Raw genomic sequence first — 2,727 nt, 5'->3', positions numbered from 1 at the left:
ACTTTTTAACATCTAACTCCCCCCCAACCATAAAATCTTGGCCATTATCAGTACAATATCCTGTGCAATATCCTGTAAAATAGGCTATTTTGTGCCATATTCTTATATATATAAATATGGTGACTTTTTTTAGCAGTGTAATAGATGTTTATTTTATTATGTATCGTATGTTGAGCTTTAGACCAAATAATTCCATAGCCTGCAACACTTGCTTCCATGCTGTCGTGTCATGCACATGACAATAAAAAAACATTGAACCTTGAAAACGTTGAACCTTAAAATCATCAGAAAAAAAACTTTAATGGATTTTGATGGGTTTTTTTCAGCAGGGAGTTAGCCCCTCCATTCCAGCCCACCTGACAGTCCAGACTCGAATTGTGACCTTTTCATGTTGAAGGAGTTGTGTGTTTTTCGTGAGACTCTTACATAGCAACCCTTCAAATCCACTAAAATATAAAAAATGTTAAGCATTCCTGATTTTTTTTTCTAGTTAAAATGGATACAGGATCTTTATGATAGCAGTATAAGTTAATCAATACACTGTGATTAGTCTAGTACAGTGTCTGTAAGTCTGTCACATGTTTTGAATACATGCGAGTGCACATACAATACAGTATGCTGGTTCGATATCCTGAATGATATCTGATATGGCTGTGTATATGTATTCATTCATAAATATAGTATTTTGTTGTGCAAAAATATATTTACTTGCATGTTTCTTTTAGGGAGTGGTGTGTGTGTGTGTGTGGGGGGGGGGGCAGCAGTTGCCACAGACAGCCACACTTCCTGGGAGCACGGCACAAATGAAGTGAAAACATTGCTGCAGAAGATCTGTTTTCAGAAACATCAGCAAAAGCATGTCTCATTAATTAATTGAAATTTCAGGTTGTCTTCCATGTGATTTGTTAATCATAAATCATTCTGTAAATCATTCTTCCTCATAGTCCAGTGCTTTCATAATACATTTTATATTGAAGCAACGTTTCTCTCTCTCTCTCTCTCTCTCTCTCTCTCTCTCTCTCTCGTGTTCTTTCACTTTAAGTCATACACAGTTTCCATCCTGCTTCCTCACTCTGACTCTTCCTCTCTGTCACTCTCTTTTTTTTGTCTCTTAAGTGGACTGAAGTGTCCTCTGGTTAACTTGCTCTCAGGGACTGTAATTATGTCTTGATTTGATCAGGTCTCACAGGAATTACCTCATGATAACACTTGTTTCTCAAGTGCTTTATTTAATTTTAGCCTTTTCACACTAAAACTAGATTTTTGTTTAAAGGAGAATTAAGACTAAAACTAGATATTGACAAAGCAATCATTGTTCGTGTCCTTCTCGTCTACGTTCCTCTGCTCTTGTGGACAACATTCAACCTTCTTTATCTAGTCTTCATAGACATTATCTATCTGTACTGATTCTTGCAGTGAATTCTCAATTTTTCATGAAAGTGATATTTATGGATTAAAAACTTGTCAAAATGTGTCAAAACGAAATTTGGTTGCATGGTATTGAAAAGAATGGTAACTTTGAACTGGTTGTAATAAGTCAAGTCAAGTCAATTTTATTTGTATAGCTCATTATCACAAATTACAAATGTACCTCATGGGCTTTACAGCAACACAACAGCCTGTCTTTAGACCCTCACATTGGATATGGAACAACTCCCTAATAAATAAATAAGAGTGATAACTGATTTTAGTTTTTCTATAAATAAACATGGATGAGTTTTTTTCCGATTAATTTCCCTAAACAGTATATATAAATGTATAAATAAATAAATAAAAAATCTCTAAGCAAACTAAGCTGAGCTTGCGAGATTTAGGCTGGCTTTGAAAGCCTGAAAAATTCAACACCACACACCAAATTGCTTCATCATCTTTCATCTTTTTGACAGTTTGATTTTGCAAGGCTACAGCGAGGCTACCATTGTATGATATATTTGAAAGCTAAAATATAAAACTTTTACATATTTGTGTCACTATTGGGATCAAGCTATTGTGCATGTACACTGATTGTTTGCTAATTAAGATAATGTAACACGTCCATGTATGAGCTTTATGATAGCATCTCAGTACCTGGTTGTTTTTTTACTGAGTGCTTTATTTATTATAATAATTATTAACATTATGTTTGTGGGGAGGATTTCATTGTTTTATTGTGTGAAGCACTTTGTGTTATATTTGTTTGTATGAAAAGTGCTATACACATTGTAATATATGATGTGGTGGAAGCCATGTCTAGTCAGTCAACAACGTTTATTTTGTGATCTCGATACAAACACAGTAACACAACAGCAAAGTTACAGTGCTGCCTAGCAGTCACACTGAGTAATGCACTTCTTATTCAAATACACTACATCTCCCTTTCGCAAGTTTTTTTTTCTAATACAGATAACGCCTTGGCACTCTAACAGGCCTTCCACAGCATGTTGTTCTCACAGGACTGTTTGTGGATACAGTATTGTCAGTCACTACTCTTGGACTATGCGGTACAGTGGAATAGTCTGGAGTAGGGCTGGGTGGATCAGCACTTGGCAGAGTGTCTTGCTCCACATGATATGAGTGCTCTGGTGTGATGTCATCAGGTGTCCCTGGGAATAAAGTCTCTCTTGTTTTGAGCAGGTGTCTGCGATTTCTCCTGTAAATTTCTCCACTTGGGGTTTAAACAATGTATGATCTCGGCTGTATGTGTTTCTGTACCACAGTGGCTGGTTCCCACTTGTTGCCTTGTCTAAT

Source organism: Lampris incognitus, chromosome 5 (assembly GCF_029633865.1).
Source record: "Lampris incognitus isolate fLamInc1 chromosome 5, fLamInc1.hap2, whole genome shotgun sequence".
Classification (NCBI taxonomy): Eukaryota; Metazoa; Chordata; class Actinopteri; order Lampriformes; family Lampridae; genus Lampris; species Lampris incognitus.
This window is presented reverse-complemented; position numbering follows the sequence as displayed.